Source organism: Cibotium barometz, chromosome 34 (genome assembly GCF_041138505.1).
Source record: "Cibotium barometz isolate CiBa-2024 chromosome 34, ASM4113850v1, whole genome shotgun sequence".
NCBI lineage: Eukaryota > Viridiplantae > Streptophyta > Polypodiopsida > Cyatheales > Cibotiaceae > Cibotium > Cibotium barometz.
The window spans coordinates 4,370,527-4,393,771 of record NC_141079.1 but is presented as its reverse complement, the minus strand read 5'-3'; the positions used below and the strand labels follow the sequence as shown (position 1 = coordinate 4,393,771).

The window sequence follows — 23,245 nt, the reverse complement described above, 5'->3', positions numbered from 1 at the left end:
GGATAATTAAAATTTGTCTTGGTCAACTATCAAGTTGGTTACAATGATTGTGTGAGGTTCATGGTGAACCATTGGTGTTGCCAACGTATGTGTCAGTGTTTGTCATGTGATAGGTATGGTTTTAGTGCTACTTGTTTTTTGGCTGCTTCTATCATTTATATCCATGGGAATGCTTAGGAAACATGATGCTGAATTGAGTGATTAGTTATTCTAATAATCATGTTTTTTTTTGGGCGGGTGTGAGCGCTCACTTTTGGCATTCCTTGCATACCTCCACTATTACAGTGATAATTATGTGACCCTCAAAGCATGGGAATTTCTTCCCAAAATCCAAAACTTGCTTCTGTAGGGTGGGCCTCACCAAACTACATGCCACTCCATGAAACGCTCATTTTGGAGTCAAATCTTCTGGTTATAAATTAGATTTTCTCATGTAGGAGACATCTTAAGACAGGTACAGAGCATGAGACCTCCAGTGAGGTTGTAAACTCTACCTCTAGTAGAATGTCAAAAGCCAAGTGTCTGCGATAGTTCGGAACGAAGTACAATTACTTGCCAGAAGGCAAACCATTGAGACCATATGGAGCCTTGCAAGTGTACATAGCATAGCTCGAATTATTCTCGTATGATTGTAGATGCAAACTCTACCTCTAGTGAGGTTGTAAACTGTACCTCTAGTAAGATACAGAAGCCAAGTGTCTGCAATAGTTAAGAACAAAAGTACAATAACTTGCTAGAAGGCAAACCATTGAGACCATATGGAGCCTACATAGCATAGTTCCAATCATTCTCGTATGATTGTAGATGCAAACATTTGCAAATTTTTGAAACATTCGTGTATTACATTTTGCCAGATTTTGTCCTAATCTTTGCATTTTTGCAACTTTCTTATGTAGATCAATGATGTTTTCTAGTCACCTAGGAAATTTAATTTGGAGTGTTTTCTATGCCTGAAGGTCACCCAAGGTATGGGTGGTTAGGGGGGTAGGCCTATAGGTTGAATCCAATTTTTTAGTACCTACCATTCTTCCAAACGTTTTCTTTGAGGATGGTTGATTGGAATTATGGTTCATACATTTCATAGCCCTTAGCCCACACAAATTTGGTTGTTGGGGAAGAGGCGGGTTTGCAAGCTGTGCCGAAATGATGCGAGGAAAAGAGGAGTAAACTCTCTGCTCTGAAACCACCCTTTCCAAAGTTGCGAGATCTAGTGTCCTAATGGCGTACTGCAGGTGATCTAATGATCCAGTGGAACATGAGGCAATGATGAGTGTCCTAATGTCCTACTGCAGGTGATCCAATGTTCTAATGGAACATGAGGCAATTGGTTTGCATTTGCTCGAAGTAAGTCTCAAGTAAATTGTCTCTATGGACTTGCTTATGGTTAAGATTTAATTATTTTCTTCCTGGTCATGCTAAGGATGCATAATGTCATTGCCTCTGTTAAGGTCATTCCTACTCATTCCATGGATGATTTAGGGCCTAAGAAAATCTCTCCCAAGTCAGGCAAGTGAAGGCTTGCACCATCTTCTTAATGCCATCCTCACCACTGTAGACTTTGGAGCCCTTGTCTTTGTCAAAGTTGTGCTGTGATTTTCACATGTTTTTGCAATCACTAAGCTGAACATGGAAAGAGTGCGGTGTCATTATCTATATGTGGTGCCCATTGTTTCCACCATTGTTGATTCCCCTTCAAATTCATCGATTATGTTTGCAGGCTCAAATGGGTGTTTATTTAATAAATATAAATATATTAGAGTTGTTGAGTCCCATCCAAATTTGTCAATGAATTAGGCAAGGTATTAAATAAATTTGAAATATTAAATAATGTATTTGTACATCAAAGTTTCTAGAGATGAGCCTTAGAATTTAGGATGCAAAAATAGTTAAATTGAAATTTTTCTATAAGTAAAAGGTTTTAAACATTTTGAGTCAAATCATTACCCGGTGTTGCTGGATGCTTTTTCTGGTTGACTGCCTTAAAAACTTATATACGTATGAAAGTGGTTGCGCTTTTACCTAATAAGGTAAATAGAGCCATAGCCAGGGAAGGTTGCTTCCCCAATCTTATTATGGGCAGGGGTTTGGCCATCGCCTTTCTTTCTTATTCAAGTGAAAGAATTGTAAAGTCAAAGCAAAGAGCTATATATGATAGTATGCCATCAAAAATAATATTTTATAGGTAGAGAATTCTGTCACTTAGAATTTAATTGGTCTTCCAAAACATGAACCAGGCAATGGATTCTTTAACTTTCCAACTACCCAATGAAGGAGTATTTGTCTCCTTTCCTCGAATGGGAGGTTACTTGTTTGTTTAGCATCTCACTTTGACTTTTTGTCTAGATTCTTATGTCCACAAGGTCTTTGATACTGTAAGTGGACAAATAGACTTTGGATGTCTTAGAGTGGACAAATAGACTTTGGATGTCTTAGGTTGAAAGCATGATACAATGTCTGCACTTTTGGCAAAAATGTAGTACTATAATATTAGTACGTTTTAGGTTGAACTAATGCATGCGAGCTATCACATTACAAATTCTCATGCACATGCGCTAATTCACTTTTCAAAATTTCATTGTACTGAGAATGCTTTTGGTACTTTCTTTGCTAGAGAGCCTTTCATTTGAAGCTAATGCAGGACAAAGAACAAGCAGACAGGTGAGTGTGTGACACTCTGTGCTCTCTCTCTCTCTCTCTCTCTCTCTCTCTCCTTCTTCTTCTTCTTCTTCTTCTTCTTCTTCTTCTTCTTCTTTTGCTCTGTTTCATCTATCTACACTATTTCAGAGGACTAAACTCTAACTCTGTTTGCAAATAGAAGCCCAACATGTCTCCAAAGAAATCCACATCAAAGCTTGGGATTATCTCTCCCACTAAGATCACCTCTCCCACTAGGAAATCAATTGCTTCTACCATCAGAAAATCTACAACAAAGGGAAAGGGAAAGGGCACTGCACAAAAAACCCTTTCAATCATTAGGGGAATTTTGGACTCAACTTTGGGCCTTTTTCCTCTAGAGAGAGAAAGGCTTTGGACCAATAGGAAGCGAGCCACCGTAACGGAACTTTTGATAATTAGGCATTTTTCATATATTTTTTATATGAATATATTGTTATTAAAGAAATACGAAATGCATTTGATCACATTTTATAATGTCATTTCTTTAATATATACAGCTCATTTAATAAATCTCAGCTCATTTAATGAACGATTTTTAATCTAAAAATTTTCCTTGTTCAGCTCATTTAATAAAAGTGCTTTTTTCTCTAAAAATTTGAAATGCTCTTCGAAGTTCCTAGCTCATTTAATGAATGGATTTTCCTCTAAAAATTTTACACGTTTTGGAGGTTATCTCTTCTTCCATTTGCTTTTATTTTCTATCTGCTTCAATGAAAACCACACGTCCTAGGCGTCCCTGCTCCTCTACTAGAGCTATTATAGTATACAACAACTTTGATATGGATAATCAAAGGTGGATTCTTACCTATGATCTCTATTGGTAGTTGGATTATGTTGCAGACGAGGAAACGAAAAAATACAAAGAATGAGTTCATCGACACTTACAAAGGCAGAGTTCAAGATTTCAAACTCTCTGACAAACAGGTAGGAGCATTAAGGAAGTCCTTATACAACATGCCTACATGCACTTAGAATTGCATCTGCAACGTTTGCCTAATGGAATCCCACTCCATAGACCAAACTCTTAAGTACATATTTTTACATTATGTTTATGTAATGTGTTTCATTTCTATACTTATGTTTCTCTTGTATTCGTCTGTATAGATATATATCCTTCAAACTTGGTTGACTAACAGCCTATAGATAGTATTGTGGGAATCTTCGATGCTTTTCATGCATCTATTGGTGAGCAGCTATACAAAGAAACATCAAGCAGGTCTTTGGCAGAGAGAGGAGTTTTCTTTTATAATGAATTTTACACGGCACCTCATAGTATTACAGGTTATGGATCTTTGAAAGCATTACCACTGCCTTCATTCGACAGTCTAGAATAGCCAATACCAACAGCAGAAACAAGTGAGTGCTTTAGATTAAAGATATACTAAGACGTGCAGAGGTGTATAAGACTAAATGTAGCAAGTTGTCAGGTAAAAATCGTTGTCTTTATGCCATTGCATGTTTTTGTCGACTTCTTTTATGACGAGGATGTTAAAAAAACATCGTCAATGTTTATCTGTAAATCAAAGAAATGTTTAGATTTCTTAGGTCAAAATTGGGATGTGAAAGAATTAAATGGGTTACCTGCAAAATCCATTATCTGTAAATATACGATTGGCTCCCATAATTTTATTTTAGCCTTTCATTATATGAGATGGCATTATGTCAATGGAAAACTTGTAGCAATCGATTAGGACTTGGAGGATGACATTGAAAATCCATTGATGTTATCAGAGGTATGGTTTGAACATGAGCTCTTGACAGTACTCAATATAAGGTCAAACATCTCACTGCATCAAGTGAGAACAGACTTGGCAAATGAGGATGACCTACAAGTGCCTAATGATTATGTGTTCAAGTGCAACGACCATAAGGTACGTTATTCAATCTAACCTCGAAAAAGTATTCATTTCAAAACTATGCCATAATCATTATTACTTATATACATTACTTTGATTTTTGGAAATAGGTACCAAGGAGAAAAGAAAGGACCATTCAATGTAAATACATTAAAAGGAAGCAAATTTTAGTGGTGCAAACGACTATCACATAGAGATAAATGGAGATAAATGTATTTTTGATAGCATATGGTTACATCAATCATGACAACATTTTGTATTTCTCAGAGAAATAGAAACTAAGTCAAATATTCTACATTTTCTTATTGGATGTTTAAAACTTTGATAGCATGTTTTTTTCTTTTTTTTCCTACGAAGTGTGCTCTTGGGTGTGGGAAGATTCTTGTTGTTGGGGCGGTGAAGCCTGTCTCGTTGTGAGGGGGTGCTTGCTCTTCGGGACGCTCTTGGGGTGGTTGCTCTTCCGGACACTCTTGGGGTGGTTGCTCTTGGGGACGAGAAGCTGACTCTTCTAGAACAGAAGCTTGAGTTTGCGCTTGGGACAGTGGCACAGTTTTCTGTTGTCGAGATCTCAAAGCTTCCAAATCAACATCTTTAGATCCATCAGAATCTGGAAGCTCGACAACCAACCTGTTAACTTCTGTTCTTCAGTGGTATTGCCAGCGGTGGTCCTGCTAGTCGTGGCCGTGGTGGAGGGGGCACAATTGTAACAGGGATATTAGGCGGCCTGCTATGAATGTTGATAATAATATGCTCAATGGTCTCTTCCCTGAACAGCCCTAAATCCACATCGGAGTATTCTAATAATCGTGGATTCTACATAAAGCAAAAAAAAAAGACATGTGCCGTCAAAGAATGAGTAAGGAAAGTAAGATATCATTAAAAAAAAAAAGAACATGCCTACATTTTGTGCGGGCAATGAGAGAACTAAGTGTAGCAGCAACTTTGCGTTGTAGCACACCCTCCAACCGCAACTATGGCCATCCTTTGTTGCTGCGGGACTGTTCATCTCACAATCCTTGTGTGTTCTAGCAGTGGGTCTTGGATTATTCCCTCAAGACCAGTTATTAGCTTTCTAATTGATCTGCACGAAACATTACTGTTGTCAATACTGAAAGTTATCTCCCTCTCTCTCTCTCTCTCTCTCTCTCTCTCTCTCTCTCTCGCTCTCTATCCAACTCATACGATATATGACTAATAATTGTGTGGACTTACTATCTCATGGTGCCATGGAATCCTTCACTTGAATTGGCCAAGTAACAAGTCTTGGATTCCATATCGTAAAGGATCAAACTCGAGTGTGAACTACAACATGTAATTAGGAGTATGAGAAGTAACATAAAAATATATATAGTAAATTAGGTCACAATACTAAGACTATAAATGAGATTGCATGTGTATCCCATTAGAATTATTTGAGCTACATTGAAATTTATTGGACTAAACCATGGACATACATCAACCATTGAAGTATATTGTGCACTAAGAACCGAGGAAAGGAGGAAATCTACAATATATACACAATTTTGAACATTGAATGGGAGATTTGATATAATCAGGCTGCACAAGAAAATTACATTATATCAGCTACTTTGCACAAGCAAACCACTTTACAATCAAGATGATGACAAGGACGTAGCAAACCTTAGAACTGCTATCATAATTCTATCGTTGACCTCCCTTAAAACATTGGATAAAACAGCAATCTCCTCCGCATCGAAAGGGAAAAATTGTGCGGTGCCTTGCACCAGAAGTCTAACGTGAAATGAGGGGACAAAATAGCTCAAAGCTTTAACATTCAACTTATGCATTTCCCGAACAGCGGCTTTCTTCATCCGCAATTCTTGGAGCTCCTACATCCTGGCTTGGTCTCCAATCCTTTGCGCGTTGAGCCTTGTGTTGAGCCTTGTATCACGATAATAACTAGGCTCTGTCACTTCTGTGATCTTAACTTTTTTCATCAAAGGATTTCCAAAATTCCTTTCATTCTTTTGTCACTAAGTAGGACGGGCTCCAGCGTACTGTCATATCTGAACTTGAGCAAACGAAGTGAGTTCATGTCTTTCGGCATCACAGTGATTCTTTGTGCATGCGCGGCAAGGACGTAGCTATTCTAAAAAAATTCGACAAGCCAGTCTTCCGCAGCCTCTTGCAAACATCCTAGGGAAGAGGCCTGCCAACGCATATTAATGGAAAAATCCTCGCATATCGACCTGACTATGCACTGGAATGGCAACTTTGGAACCGCGCAATGCATATATTTCTCCACCTTCCTTAGTTCGAGAAGGACACATCTATGTTACTTGTATCTGCGTCTCCTCATCGAGCACATTTTCTTTCCTGAAATAGCTTCTTTAACTATTTTACGATCGTTTGTAGAGATGAGAGCCTTGCGGTCTTCTTCGTACGTGCCATCTGAAAATAGTCATAATGTTACATGATAAGTTTTCTTAATAAATATATAGGACAATAAAATAACAACAAATCACTACAGCGCGATATGGGCATATCAGATACAATCACAATACAATCCTTGTGTTGTAGGGTTTTATCATCAAAACACAAAATAATACAGAAACTACTGAAAAAGTTATCTTGGATAACAAAATAGCTTCAAATCACTACAATGCAATATGAGTGCATCAAACAAAATCTACATCAACTCCTCGCATTGTAGTGATTTCTCACAGAGACCCTTTCATTTGACAAAATAACACATGAACAATACACCCAACAATACCTATGACGATAAAATAGCTTCAAATCACTACAAACGCGATATAGGTACATCAGACCTAATCGTCATACCCTCCTCGCGCGTTGTAGTGATTTCTCGCACAGAGTGTTTCATTTCACAAAGTAAGTCATGAAAATAAGTCATAGATAATATACACGACACAAAACAATGTATAGGACATGAAAGTATGTCCAAAACACTATAACGTGATATGGCTACATCAGAAAAAATCGTAATTCATTCTTCGCGTCGTAGTGGTTTGTCAGACATTGCCTTTCGTTTGACCCAATATCTAATGAACGTAGGTAAAACATGACATATATGATTGAATTTAACATTTAGGACCAGTAGTGATTGCTTGATAACTCACCAAAGAATCACGCAAGGAAAATGCTGAACAAATGTATGCTTGCTTGATGAATCACAAAGATGGCGTAGATGAAAGAGGAATACACGCAGCTAAAGGCTGTCCAGAGGATTCAAAATGAAACGGGGGCAAAAGACATGGACACTTGTTGGGGAAAATACAAACAAGGGTACAGAAGTGAAAGACGTCGACCACATTTATCGAGGACAAGTACGACAAGACATGATCGTTTCAGCACGTTCGTATCTTGAGGAGAAAGAGCAACAATTTCAGCAGATCACTTCAAATGGTATAGTCATGTTTGACGGCATTCAGTACGTGCACGTGAATGATATTAAGCCTTCAACAATCCTAAGACAAAAGTTAAATAGGGATGTTTTAAAGGTGCCAGATGGTAAGAAGAAGACACACAATAAGTGTCCCATTCACAATCGCAAGTGTCGTCTCGTCGCCTACCACTATGGATTTATCTGCTACCTGCATGTGCTACTTGAGGATGAAAAAGTTAAAAATGAAAAAATTGAGGAGAAGTCAGAGGAACCTCCAAGAGCAGAAGATGAAGTTCAAGAGATTACAAAGGAGATAAACTTGGCTGCGGAGAGGGACTTAAGTGAGCAGTTGGATATTGACGCGCTCAGAAGAGAAGGCACCTTAGTGGTTTACAGTTGACGAGCAACCCTCTACAATGGAGGAAGCAAGGGACATTCCAACCCCACTCCTCCCCACATTTCCTATTGGTGACAAGAATATTTGTTAACTACAGATATTCAAGCTGTGTTTGACATAAGGGAAGACTATTGTCTGGCCATCATTGCACAGAATCTTGAGGAAGACTACTGTCTGGCCATCATTGCACAGAATCTTGAGGAAGATGAAGATTTTGTTGATCCAGATTTGGATGAATATCTCTTATTGGATTCAAATGTCAAGGATAGTGAGTTCCACTCTGCTGCCGACACATTATCTATGATGTACAAGGATGCAAAAATCTATGAATCTAACCTTCCCACCACACTGAAGAGGAATTTCAAGCTATTCAACAGAGACTTAATATTTCACACATGGGAAGGGAAGGAGTGTCCTCATCGGCGGTCCAGGACACCAACTCAACAATCAATATATGGACAGATGATTTACTTGTTAATGATGAAAATCAAAAGGTGTGTTTACTTGTTAATGACTTTTTATCGTGTGCTGAGTAGCTTATTCTATTTGTTGTGTTGGCTCATCGACAACATTGTTTTGCAGCTGGTTGTGTTTGAGTATGAGTTTCTGTAGCGCAGAGCATGCAAACGTGTGGGAGGACTTGGAATGGACTCAACACATTGGGGGAGTACATAAATCGATTGAATTTTCCACAATTCATTGTATTCCACAAAAAATTATCGAAAGACAATGCAGAATTTCCTTTGTTTGCAATCAAGATATTATCCAAATACCTTGGTGCATATCCTGTCAGGTGGAATGCAAACAAATTCACGCTTTTGGAGAAGCAGTTAGCGTTGTGCGAATCTTTGGGCAGGGCCCTCGAGTCTATGCACTAAGGAGTATATATTACTTAGCCTATACTACTTATGGATTGGCATGTGGGGTTAAGGATCCCAATCTGCTAAGTGATTATGGCAAAAGGGAGCTTCTCAAATTCACAAAACCGAGGGTTCCTCCAGTTTTACAGTTTACAGGATATTGCAGAGCCAGCTTCAAAAAGGGCAAGGCTTCATGCACTTAAGGATGTTAGTGATCAGGTTAAGGAGTAGTAGTATATTCCTATCTCTTGTAATAATATTCTTTCTCATGTAATGTTATGACACTTTTGCATATGATCATTTCTGAATTTGAAATGTTAATCATGGATCTATGGGTATCCAAATCTTTCCCTTTCTTTTTTTTGTTCCTCGCCATTCTGCATGCTTAATACTTGCATTAGATCTCCTCCATATATCTTGTTTTCTTTCTTTATTCACAAGTTTCACTACTTGATTAATTTCGGATGCTTTGAACTACTGCTTCTTTTTGGTTTTGTGTACAAGCTTCCTATATGTCCACTGATGTAATTCCTCTAAAAGTTAGCTTTTTCTACTCCTCCACCATGTCTTGTATGATTGAAATACCCAGAGCGTGCTTGATAATGTGTTTTCTCCATTCCCTCAGTTGACCATATTGATAAACTACCATACTTCTTTGCAAACCAAGGGGTATGATTTTATATAGTGTTGATCCGTCCATGCATCAATCATTGATCTCTTGAACTCATCTAGCACTGTTTGAAATATCTCATGGTCCTTCTTCGTCCACACTTTCTTGTCACAGAACTTAAACATAGTGTCTAGAGATTTCCACACCTTGGCTTTCCGTGTTCTTGCTTGACCATTGTCTGCATGGTCTACTATTGCATTGTGAACACACTTCCATATGTTGTATTTTACAATCTGCACTGATCGTATCTGGTGTTGGTTCAAATATAAACCTTCTTACTTTAACACCCCCAATGGAAGGTTTCTTAGGTACATTCTTCCCATCCTTAGACCTTTTTTCATCTTGTTCAATTTTTGCATGTCCACCATGCAAACCAATGTCTAATAGAACTTTCTCTAGTACTTTGATGGATGTAACCTTTGTTGTATTGGGCTGTAGAGTCCATGAAAAACATATGTAAAAAAATAAGAGTTTTTCAAGCATTGTACAAATGTGGACACTTGACAATGGAATATCGAGAATTGGCTTGAAGTTTGGGTCTTTCAAGTGCCTATCCACCAGTGCCTTCTTCCAATACCTCTTATCAAACACCTTTGCACTGTACATGCAATATAAGCAGGGACTTTTTGAATTGACACCCTTTGACACACAATGCAGAACATCAAAATTCTCTGATTCTACCTGCAATACATAAGAAACATAGGAATGCAACACCCATCAGTGTTTTTTATATGTAATTCTTTTTTCACAAACATATCCGAGTCTAATAAATTTTACCTCAAAGGATCCCAAAGATAATATATTGTTTTCAGATTGAACACTAAACCATCTAGGATCATCTTTTAGAATAGATGTATCAAGTGCCCTGTTCATCAATGTGATGGTAACCCTTTCTAACTTTCTCTCCTTCACAATTTGACACTCATCAAGCGTTAGCACAAATTTGAGGACACCATCACATTCTTCAGGAGTAACTTCAAACAATTGAACAGCATATAATTGTAAGGCCTCCAAGTCGTAGAAAATATTATTGTATCTATTGTAGACCACATCTCTAGTTTTGGTGGAACATAGGTGTCTTCAATATGAAATGGGGTTCCCAATGCTTGTAGTATCTCTTCATTTACTTGTTTACGCATTTTTTTTAACCAAATAAGGATTTGGCAATAATGATCCTTTCATACTAGAATCCTTCATCTTTTCCTGCAAAGTCTTATAAATGGTTGAGTATCCTCTGTGTCATATACCAGCCTCATTAAGTATTGCCTGGATGTCCTGTGGATTGAGTTGATTCTCTTTGAAAAAGTCTTCTATTTTCTTTTCTGAGACCTTCTTATATTTTCTTCTCATTCATAAGTGCTTCTACATACTGGCAATCTAAAAGAAGACTTAAATGTGCACCAGAAGGTTCTCTCGTTGATTCATCTGATATCAGATTGAAATGCAAAAACTGATATACATGAACATATGCAATAATGATTGCTATTCATAAAATATCACAATAGAAACAATAAACTAGTTAATAGAAAGGAACTTACTTGATTGCATGTATTCTCTTCTTGATGCTACCACCTCCTAGCTTCATTTGCTCAATATCCCTTAGTTTTTTTTGTGGTCTACAGAGACCTAATGAGGTCTGCTTATGTCTTAATTCAGACATTTATTTTTCAAACCCTAAAATGGTTTCCTTATTGCTTAATAACTTCTACACACTGCTCCATGGTTTTCTTCAAATGAATGTTTTCCTTCTCAAACAAATCTCTTTCCAAATTATGAACATTTCTTGTTGCTTCCAAATGATGTGTATATCCTAGGAGCCCATTATAGCCATCTCCAACAAAGTTAAGCAGAGATGTCATATTTCTAAATGATGGTGTGGAGTTTGTAAAAGGGTCTTTTGGATATAACCTCCCATCAATCCATAAATCTATGTTTTTATTTCCTTTCATCCTCAACATTTCTTTAGAAGCAGTACACAAAGTATCAGGTTTATTTCTCTTACTTAGAGGTTCATATTCACGTTCAAGCTCGATGTGCAGGTTGTAGATGTCTCTTTTCTTTGTATTCCTCCTTGCTCTTGATCCCTTTGCCATCCTCTCTGTGTTCCTCCTTGCTCTTAATCAGTAGAAAAATCTGAATGAAAAGAGAAAGGTGCCAAAATAGTAAAAAGAAGTAAAGAGTCGAACTAATTTGTGGGAGAAAAACCTTGATTTTGAAGGTACCAATACCTCTAAACTTTGATATGTAAAACCTTCAAAATTTGAGGTGAATTTTCTTGCAGGGAGGGAACTTAAACTATTTTTGGATGATCCTTGGTCGAGAAATATTCTATTTCGGCTTGTAGGTAGAGATTTTGAGATATAAGCCATTAAACTTGGAGAATTGACCAATTCATTGTTCACGTAGTATATATACTACATGATCAGATTGAAGACTTCGAGAACTAGCAATATTCTATAATTTTTATGTACATTTAAGAATAGAAATATATCTTTTCTATCTCAAGAAAATGCCAAGAGAAAATACGCCAAAATCAATTTCACCTTATTTTTTAGGCTTTTTGGATTATCTCTCCCTAAGCTTAGTTGGCACTTCTTAGAGGGCCCAAAGTTGAGTCCAAAATTCCCCTAATGAATTTTGACAAGGGTCAAGCATGGATGGAAAATTTTCCTTATAGCTAGGTCCGAATTGTATCCTGAGTTCGAGAAATGGATGCTTGATACATGGGGTACCAATGACAAGGCTAGCCATCGTGGCTATCATATGGCAGCCTCAAGAGAGGCTTGTTTGAGGACTTCATGCAGCTATATGACAAGATATACCAAACCCAATCACTTGTTAACAAACGAGGTGTTGTGCACTATTTTAGCAAGAGCCTATGCTTTATTGACTCATGGAATTCAAGTGGATTGGGATGACTTTTCCTACCACAAATCAAAACCTGAGGGAAGTTAGTCAAGGCAACACATGTATTAAATAGGAGCCTGATGTACACACACCATCAGAAGAAGCAATGAGATTGGAACATGCTGGGAAAATTCAGGCAACTTGTATACAACACGAGAACTTGACTGTGGACTAGAAAAGTGTGCTATGTGATTGGAAGAGGAAGGTGGGTGAGGAGAATGCCAGATTGTTGTCAAAATTTGAGTATGCTATCCTAAGTGAGTTAGAAGACCAAAAAAGGTTGACTCAATTACGTACATTGCTAGTTGGGTCCATAGCAAAATTGACAATGTTATGAATGCCTCTAGCACCGCTAATCAGGCACTTCAGTAGAGCTAATGAAGGATATGGTCAACTTGGAAGCAAAGCAGGAGTCAACAAGAAAAATGTTAGAATTGGTAAAAATGCACCATGTCTGCATTGGAGAGCACTTGGAGGCAAGTACAAGATTTTGGAGTAATATGCTCTGCATTTGACTGAGGAGCTTACAAAGCTAGGTTTGCGGGTTATGAACCCCAAACCAGTAGACCATTCAACAGGCTCTGTAAGTATGAAGGTGGACATTGAATGGTAAGATGAACATTCGAGTAACAAAATCTGTGTTTTATCTTAGGGCTAGGTCCTTACAGCTAGTATCTACTAACCCTTTCCATACATATGCAGGTGTATTTATTATGGGTTTGTCTTTTGTAAAGAGACCATTAATGTGGTGTTTGCACCATGTCTACACACATATCACATGTTGTGTGCAACACTTCATTTTTTAGAGCATCTTCAATGCATTTCACCATCCTAACAAGTATGTATCAGATGCATGGGTGGCTGCCACCATTGGATTCACAAAAACTGGTAAATTTTCTTTGCCACATGTGTTAAAATTCCACTTTTTTAGTAATCTGTACAATCCTAGATTAGTAATATGTTGTTAATCTAGCAGAGTACCAACATAGTACTATGTTAGTACTAACATAGCACTATGTTAGTACTAAAATAGTCATATTTTAGTACTAACATAGTACTTACATATACTATATTAGTGCTAACTTAATTTTATGTTGGTACTTAGCTAGTACTGTGTTAGTATGAATTACTAACACAGTACTCTTTTCTGTGAGTACTACTGTTGGGTGTTACCATGGCATCTCTTTGATTCATAGTACTATACATGTTTATATGCTGATAGTAGTACCTTGACATCCTAATAGTACTACATTAGTACCATCAACATATGCCTTATGCTTATTGTACTTAGTGCTATGCTAGTATTATAGGCTAAATGTAATATTTAGTACTATATGCTGATTTAACTATTTTAGTACTACTAGTACTAGTGGTGATGTGTTACAACTAAATCGGCACTATATATGAGCACAAGTTAGTGTGCTAATTGCTGATTTTACTATTTTAGTACTATTTGCTTCTCTGTTTACAGCTACTTTAGTATTATGCTAGTATCGATTTGGTACTAAGGTAGTAATGATTAGCTATATGTAAGGTAGTACAGTTGGTTTAGTACTAAACTAGTTCTATGTAGTAATAATTTAGTACTCAATGCAAATGAAGCTGGAGTCTCTCATACAGCATGCCCGAAGAAGTCTAGGAGTGCTATAGGAGGGCAAGCATCCAAAACCTAAACTTTGAAACTCCTAGTTAATACAATGGTGTTCCCAAAAGACCAACATGAATCTGCACAAGCCTCATGTGGAAAATAGGGTGATGATATCCTTGTGGATGGCAGTCACTTGGGTGATGTCGATCTCGTATATGTCGACATCCCCATGGAGGATGATGACCCTGTGGATGACTTGGTAGATGCCTAAGGGTGTAAGGATAGTGGTTACGATGAGGACGAGGTGTTGGAAAGGGTCAGAAAAGCAGAAGGTAGTTGTTGAGAAAGCAATTGCAAAGGGAGATTCGACAAAGGAAGAAAGAAGGAGATAGGATGGAGGGAGAGCCTCCAAAGGTGGGAATTATCTTGAGCATTCTTTTGGTTTTTCTATTGTATTATATATGTTTCATACATGTAGAGTTTATTGTATTTTGTTATCTATTTCAGCAGTAGAGGTAAAAGTATGCCAGAAAAGGAAGTTGTTGGTGCTATGAAGCGAGGGATAGAACCCAAAAAGAAAAGTGCTGCATGGTCCTTATATAAGAGAAAGAAGAGAAAAGATAAGAAGGGTATGCATGCATATCCAAGGATGTACATTCTGAGACGTACATGCAGTACTTCAATTACAGTCTTGATGTAATTAAGGTTGTTGTATTTGACACTGCAGACAAGGATAAGGAAGACACACCAAGTCTTGAAGATGCTATGGAGGACACTTCGATGGTATTACAGAGGCATTTGTGAACAGTGCAATGGAAGACACTAAAAAAGCTGCGAAAGACAGCCTAGACATGCCTGGAAAGACATCCCACAAGATGGGAGCAAGGACATCCAGGGTATAGAGAAGAACAGAATGAAAAGCTCACAAAGATGGCATATATTATTTCATTTTTTTCAACTTTCTCAGCTTCTCTCTCTATGGGAGATGACTTGTCAGATAACATTGTACTAGGTAGTCTTCTCCCAGCTAGTTCGAAGAAAAGGAAATTTGTTCTTGAGAAGACTTCATCGTAGAACAAGATCCTCTATGAAGTGAGAACATTGTATCTGTGCTGGTCTTCTTACTTTTTGTATGACATGAAATGCAAAAATCATTTTATCTACACTCCCCTTTTCTTGTTTTTTGTTATTTATTCATGTATTTAGATTTGTATATGTCATTGTTACTTATAGTAGGTGATACTCAAAATTTCCTGCCTCAAAGGAAGTTTCTTATATTTGATATGAATCGCATTTTGGTAAAGAGATGGTGGCAGGACACTCCTACAATGGCCCAAGGGGTGACCTTCATAGATTGGAGAACCACGTTGTTTCTTTGCGGCTTGGTTTTATGCAATTCCTTAAAGCTTTGGGGGCCCACTTTAAGGTCGCTACATGGAGTAGCATGACCTTGAAGAATGCGGAGGCAATTGGCTTGGGAAGGTAGACCGCACTTCAACTTCAAGTTTAAATTTTCACATGATGAATGTCGTATAATGAAGGAAAAACGCCATCCGACACAACATGTGTTAGATGAAGCCCTTCATTTCATTGGTTTTGCGTGGGATTGACTTTGATCCCATGCACATTGTGCTATTTATGACACTCCTCTAAAGGAAGTACTAAATCCAATCGGTACTTGCATAACTCCTTCGTCATATGAAGGAGATCCTAACGACGATAAGGAGTTGTCTAAGTACTTGTTGCCATACTTGATGAAACTAGCAGATTTCAGAGGTACCATTCTTGAGTTTACTTTAAGGTACCCATATGAAGGCCACATGATCAAGTCTATTGCATCTGATTATGTGGTGAGGATCCTCTTACACTTTTCCTTAAAGCCGTTTCTCCAGATTATGCTAAAATGGATGATAGCGATGCTCTCATGAGATTTCTACATGCAGATCCAAAGTCTACAAGTTGGGAGGCTATCTAGCATAGAATCAAAGAGCTGCCATATGGCACGTGCAACAAGTGCACACACGAAACCCATATGATAAACATTATCCACCATTCTTTGGACCTTGAAGGCATCTTGTAAACAACTTGGTCATATGATGCCAAGTGTTTTTATCTTTGTAAATGACCTTGTAATTGTAGACTAGTATACTTTGATTCATGAGATTTCTATGTGGAGATCCAAAGCCTACCATAGCTGGGAGGTTTTCAATCAAAGAATTGAAGAGCTACCATATGGCATGTTTTTGCAATAAGTGCATGCATAAAACCCATATGATAAACATTATCCACCATTCTCTAGGCCTTGAAGGCAGCTTGTAAATAGCTTGGTTATATGATGCCAAGCATTGTTATCTTTGTAAATTACCTTGTAATTATAGACTAGTACTTTTGGCTAATTTTACTGCCAATGATCTTATCTTTGTACATGACCTTCTTGTAATAAGCCATTACATAAGTAAAAACTTTGCTCTTTGTTAGTGTTGAAACTTGAGAATGTTAGTGTTAGTACACTTATCTTTGTTGCTGTCTATGTATGTGTCAGTTTCAATAAAAGACATCATTTTTCAGACTGTCTTGGGGATAGATCAAGGATGTAGGTCTATGGAAGCATAGTCCTCTTTTGAAGGTGCATTGGCATGCAAAAATTGGTGTGTGGATTACTCCAGATTTTTATACGGATTTGGTCATCATCTCAACCTCCTCCATGGCGCAAAGGCAAGAGTACATTTTGGCTTAGATGCAATGCTTATCTCTCTAGAAACATATACTTTTCTTCTTAGAAATAGGCTAAAAACCATGGAACTTTGGATGAAGATTAGATATCTCAGGGTGCTGTAAGAGCACTTGAATAGTCTCCCAAGATTCCAGCTATATGTCTTATGAATATGTTGTGAATGTTCAAAAGTGTTGTTTGAGAAGTGAGATTTATGATGGATGAAGGTTCTAGATCAAATTATGACTAACTGATATGTGTTGAAATCAGTGACTTAATATTATGTTAGGTTTTGGTGTTTATGTCAATTATCCTAAGTAAATGATTAATTATCTTGATTTAACAAATACAAATTTCTTCCATTTTTTTGTTTGTGCGACTTCTTGTACCCTCCATGCTTCTACGTGCTCGTGTGGCTAATAGCTTTGGAGTTTCTGAATTGTATACATTTTTCCACAAAGGTCAAGCCTTGTAATATTAACCTAAAAGAGGAAAATTCAAAATATGCATTTTCAAGGAAGGTGTGATTTTTCAACATATGTTTTCAAAATGTCAACAATACAAAACCTGGTAGAAAATGGAAGCATGATCTCAGTGTTCGAATTAGCATCTACTTCTCCTCAATGTCATGCAGACCTTACAACAAAATGTTTGCCAAGGTTCGTTCGTGCACCTCCGTGGGTTATGATACACTGATATGTGGCCTTTAACCTTGTGCTTTACTTGCAATAGCAGGAACTTGATTGCCAAAACTGCATCAGCATGCACTATAGCAAGTGGTGTATCATTTAGTAGGACATAATTGCTTATGCCCGTAGGGAGTTTTGCATAATAGATTCCATATACCACTTCGTCTCCAATGTTGAACACATTGCCCTAGCCATCCTTCACTTGCTCTGAGAGGAATATTTTGGATTGCTTGCACAACACACCACGTAATAGTCCTTACTATCTTCGCTTGTAGGGGACCTAAGTATTGCGAAATGGTCACCCATCTCAAGCATGTCAACCAACTAGTCTTTATCCATTGAGTATGTTATATCATCCTGCTCTAGGTCTGGTGCATTCTGTCCACCACCATTAATGGGCTCTAGCTTGTGCAAGGTCCACAAAATTACATAAGATAAATTGGTATCCCATGTTTCATCAATGCAGAATGTTTCATCCATTGAGTATGTTATATCATCCTGCTCTAGGTCTGGTGCATTCTGTCCACCACCATTAATGGGCTCTAGCTTGTGCAAGGTCCACAAAATTACATAAGATAAATTGGTATCCCATGTTTCATCAATGCAGAATGAAAAAAAATCATGATATGCCTCTAAACAATGCTTGTGTAGGATCTTTGCAAACTGAAAACCAATATGCAATGCGTTGAGCAAGTTCCTTTGATGGTTTGGCATGTCCATGCATTAGACCCGTCAACATCACCCACCTTTACTTCCATGAAGAGCCTTTGCTTCACATCATCTCCCATCTTCTAAGTCAACCATTCCACAACGTCATGTGCATTCTTTAGCTTTGCACCATTTGCATCCAATTGTTTAGCGGCATTTTATGATTGCATCGGCACCGTCATGTGCATTCTTTAGCTTTGCACCATTTGCATCCAATTGTTTAGCGGCATTTTATGATTGCATCGGCACTGTCATGTTTTCCCTTGCCATGGCCACTATCAAAAAAGTTCCACATCATCCAAATGCCACTCAAAGAGAAGTACCTAACACAACCAAAAGAGAAAAAAATATGTTATATAGCCCTTTAAAACATGTAGCATCTTCACAGTGATGTAGGAAAAATAAGGAGTTGTAGGAAATTCCTTACCTTGCAAAACGAAGTAAAATGGGCGCAGTGCCTTGAAATGAGATGGTGCCTCATCTGACCGAACCCAATGTCTTTTAAACTTAAGGCCTTTAGACACTAGCCATTGGTAGTGGTGGAGCATAAAGCAATGCTGCACCACAAATAGTGTGTCTTGTTGTTTGCCATCCGAAATGTAAAAGATGGCTTGTTTTTTAATCTCTCCCATCTTATTCTAATAGAAAATCTGAGCCATGACTAATGCATCAATTGGAATTCATTTTGCATTTTGAGTGTATAGTTCTCTGCAAAGTCAACAACTAAAACCACGACATCATTTGAAAATTTTTTGATGCACTCTTTAAATTGACAATGTTGGCAATAACTACCGTGATAAAAAAATTTAAGTGTTGTAAGAATTATGGGGGACGATGATGGATGGAGCTGTTTCCTTGTATACAAGTTCGATTATCCTCTTTGCAACACCTTTTCCCATGTCCTTATTGACATACTCATAGGTCTTCCACCTTATCAATGTTACATTTGCATCATTTAGCTCACAAGGGTAAAAGAAAGGTTTTGGACATTCAGCACATTTGTGACATAAGCACTCAAGCTTGTGCCATTCAACATCCTCTTTCTTTAGACATACTACTGAATTCCACATTTTAGACACAGAAGAGTAGGTGCTAGTGTTGAAAACACACTTTTCTTCACCTAGGGGCCTACAAACCTTGCATAAGCAAACACATATCTCCATGCAACGATACCATATCTTGTCTTATGGAATTCACTGCTAGTCGGAACAAATCTATTCTTGTATTTTAAACACAACAACAAGTATTCCTTTCCTTTAATTTTTGATGAAATAGGTCTTAAGATTCTAAAATGCACAGAAGCCAATGTCTGTTGAGGGATGTTTCTATATGAAATTCATGAAGAATTCTGTCTGTACAATCAATCATCATCAAAGGGTTAGTGCAGGAAAAAGAACAACTATTTATGACTATTAAATAGTACTATTTAATACTAAGTAACACTAAGTAGTTATTTAGTACTACTAAAGATGACTATTTAGTACTAAGTCCTACTCAATAATAGTACTGAATATTATTGTTTAATATTACTAAATAGTGTTTCTAGAAGTTTTGAATGTTATTACAACCAATATTGTTAAAAATTTATTAAGAACTATTAAACAATACTATTTAGTATTGCATAATACTAATAATAGTAATGTATAACAATATTATTTAAAATTACTATTAATAGTACTAATAAGGAGCACATATGACAGTACTAGGTAATATTTTTAGTAGTACTAAATAGTGTCCCTAATAGTTTTAAATACATAGGGTTTAATTACAACTGATATAACTAGTACTAAACACTACTTTAGTACTATCAAATGGGAGATTTTTTTGGGTGAGCATTTTCTAGCGAGCACTTTTTTGGAATTGGGCAATTGGATTCCAAATAGATTCTCTCCCCCCTCCATCAAGAGAGAGAGAGAGAGGGGCGAAGAGAGTGGGAGAGAGAGGGAGAGAGAGGGGGAGAGAGTCGTGACATAATTATTTGAGAGAGGGAGAGGCCGAGAGAGCGAGAGAGGGAGTGATAGAGAGAAAAACATGACAACGTTATATCCTCAAGATTGAGGATATTGCTTCTAAGTGAAAATAAAACCAAGTTCATTCACATACAACTTCCAAATACAGTTCTTCTGTCATAATTGTTGTACACCATCATCTTTACTTCTATGGGTTTTGCTTGTCCTCCAAGGTGAAGGCACAAAGTAAGTGGACGACGTTCGTTCCCTTCCATACTTCCTCAAGCAAGAGATGCTCAAATGCATTATCAATAAAACCATGGGCTTTCCATATTACAATTAAGGCCACCACTTTGGTCTTCATTGGAAATATCATCATCATTACTAAAAAGTGGTAAGGATATGAGACCTTTCCATGCTTGTGTACCATTTACGATCTTTTGTTTGACCTCTGCATTGGTGGCCTCCCTTGCAATACATGCAACAACAACTTCAATGCTAATATTTGATGAGGCCATCACAAATAATAGGAAGAAGGGACGTGGGTGGTGTACTCTACTAACAAGGCTTAGCTAAAATTAACAAAGTGCTATGGAGGTTATCTCTATATTTATAGTAGTGGGAGAGGTATGTTGAAATTAGAGCAATGTGATGAGCTATGGTGGATCAAACACTAGAATCAACATCATTAACAAAGTGATTAGCAAATAATTAAGACGTAATTAGCAAATAGCTTAATGTAGGCATGGATAATCAAAAACCAGCAAATTCTCATTAGGCCAATGCCTCAATTTATAGTGTTTACATCCAAGCATCAAATCCCACTGATTTCTCCTTGATTCACTCCACCTCTCCCTGAATATCTCCACCTCTTTTGCTTGATTCTCTCCACCTCTTCACTTTTCCCAAAATATCTCCCAGAATATCTCCACACTTCCTAAATCTTCTCATGCTACCCTTTATTCTCTCCCAGTAGATTCTTCTCACCTTTTCACAGGTTCTTTCACATTTACACATCCTCTTTTACAGCCTCTAACCAAGGGCTTGTTCCCACACACACCCTATTCACTTGTATATTTCAACACCTCCCCTCAAGTGAATACTCCTAGAACACCTAGACCCTATACCAAGTTTCCCTCCTTACTTGATAGTCCGCGCGACTAGTGCCTAGCACACCTCCCCTCAAGTTAACTTAGCACACTTGGACCCTGTATCAAGTTTCTCTCTTACTTGACAGTCCGCGACCAGTGCCTCAAGTCCCTAAACTCCATAGTCCTTGACACTCTCTCTCTCTTGTGTCCAAGGCTACTATAAGTGCCCACGACCTTGACTAAAGTGCTCACACATACATCTACCATGTGGCCTACATTATCGGTGGCTCAGAGGTGGTTTTACTTTGTTGGGGCAGGTTACATTGGGTTGTGGGGTCTCTCTCTCTCTCTCTCTCTCTCTCTCTCTCTCAGAGAAGATGATCCGACTCCACTTCCTTTGGAGCCTCCACCATGAAGTTTGCTGATGTCGTTCCTTCTCCACTGGGTTTGCTGTAGCAGTCTCTTGCCATGTGTCCTGGCTTTCCACATTTGTGGCAAGTGAAGGTCCTTCCTCCTACTCTACCTCTTCCTCGTCCTCGTCCTCGTCCTCGTCCTCGAGAGAATCCTCCTCGGGTGAAGAATGCCTTTTCTTCTCCTGCTGTTGAGTCGAGCCATTTCTTCTCTTTGCCTCTTCTCTCTTGTTCTAGTAGAGCTGCTTCTATCTTGTGTAGCTTCAATTCAGGTACATTCTTTAGTGTTGCTACAATATTTTCATATTTACCTTTGTCCACACTCTTCAGAAGCATTGCTAGTGCCTCATCATCTTCTACCTTTTTGCCAATAGTAGCTGCCAGCTGTTGCTTAATGCTTTTATATTTGTTCAAGTGTGTGATTAAAGGTTCACTTTCCTTCATATCCAATTTGTAGAATTGCATTAACAGATTTATCTTTGAATTTTTAGCTTGTGTGCCCCAATAATTTATTGAGTTCATCCCATGCATCTTTTGCCCATTGTATCCCTGTGATGTGATGAATGATTTCATCGTTTAAACTGAGTGCAATAAGTCCCAATACTTTTTCATTCCTGCTCTTCCACTCATTTTTCCCTCTCATCTCTCGGCATTCATCTCTTCCCTCAACTAACCCCCACAGATTTTTCCTCATGCAAATACATGGTGCCATGTGTAAAACTGCTCCCCATTAAATTTGTCTATTTCTTGTACTGTACTCATGGTGATGTGAAGGGGGTCTTACCTCTTGATCCAATTTCAAGATTCAAGGGCAGTGTCTACCCTTTTACAACTCAATCTAGTGTTTAAGAGATGATTACAACAAATTTATCAGCACCAGAAATTACATTAAATCAAGGGTAACCAATTTGTACGGAATGGTTGGAGTATCAAACCAACTCCGAATTGAAATCTGAATGTATAGGGATCTGTATCAGATACCTAATGGTTAATTTGAACCCTCAATTGTACCAAAATACAGTGATTAGCACTAATTAATCACTGATTAGCAAATTAATCCACTGTTTTGTGTGCAAAAAAATAGAGTATGTGGGGAGTCCAGATATGGTGACTTAGACTTCAAACACCCTATTCACTTGTATATTTCAACAAGGTGTACTCTACACCATTTATGGTAGTGGGAGAGGTGTACTCTACTTTTACAACAAATAACAAAAACACCTTTCTTCTTTTTTAATGTCAATAATAAAGGCATCTTCCCTCAAATCGTACTTTTTTTGGGGAAGAGCGAGTATGTATTACTTTTTTTTTTGTACATGCCATTTCAGATAAGGCTTTGTGTGCTTCATATACGTAGGTGC

General features: G+C 37.8%; 1 long non-coding RNA gene across 1 annotated transcript; it reads left to right on the top strand.

Moving 5' to 3' along the window:
- Nucleotides 1-3,954, top strand: LOC147618632 (uncharacterized). Its single transcript, XR_015261930.1, has 4 exons — nt 1-113; nt 2,612-2,658; nt 3,501-3,600; nt 3,781-3,954. It is a non-coding gene; the product is annotated as an uncharacterized LOC147618632 (long non-coding RNA).
- The last annotated feature ends 19,291 nt before the right edge of the window (nt 3,955-23,245 follow it).